Source organism: Octopus bimaculoides, chromosome 6, assembly GCF_001194135.2.
Source record: "Octopus bimaculoides isolate UCB-OBI-ISO-001 chromosome 6, ASM119413v2, whole genome shotgun sequence".
NCBI classification, from domain to species: domain Eukaryota; kingdom Metazoa; phylum Mollusca; class Cephalopoda; order Octopoda; family Octopodidae; genus Octopus; species Octopus bimaculoides.
Genome location: NC_068986.1, coordinates 80,880,641 through 80,881,481, shown reverse-complemented (window position 1 = coordinate 80,881,481; position 841 = coordinate 80,880,641).

The window sequence follows — 841 nt, the reverse complement described above, 5'->3', positions numbered from 1 at the left end:
AATAATAATAATAATAATAATAATAATAATAATAATAATAATAATAATAATAATAATAATAATAATAATAATAATAATAATAATAATAATAATAACAACAACAACAACAACAACAACAGCAACAACAACAACAACAATAATAATAATATGCCCTGATGCAGTACCAGGCAGTGGCTCATGTGTCTTCTGATCTGAATTGATTGGAAATGTTAACATGTACATATTTTGTCTTGGTGTAAAATCTGGGCTATAGCAAATATTCTGCTTAATACCACAGATTTGATTGTCAATTGCTTTACATTAACCACTTGAGCACGTTGCTTAGTAGTTGACGATATGGGTATCTCTGATTATTAGCAGGAGTAATGGAAGAGCATCATAGCCAGGGGTTGAGAAGGATTCTTTGGGGTTTGGATAATCCACCTCTGGAAACATGGTAGTTTCGTTTATCACCCTTAAACAACACTTATTCAGGGACCTTTTGAGCGAGATGAGCTACTTGACCTGACGAAAATTCTAACTGGGCATCACCTGCAAAGTCATGCGCTGTTTATCTTGTTATGAGATCACCATGTTGCGCACATATGGTTGTGATGCATATACCTGGTATACCCTTATCAGACAGGTAGACATGGTGGGTATATAGGGGTTCGTATATTTGTACCCGATGAAAGGCAAAATCGACCTCGGTGGAATTTGAACTCAGAACATAAAGACAGACGAAATACCGCTAACCATTTCGCCCGGCGTGCTAACGATTCTTCCAGCTCGTTGGCCTAATAATAATAATAATAATAATAATAATAATAATAATAATAATAATAATAATAATAATAATAAT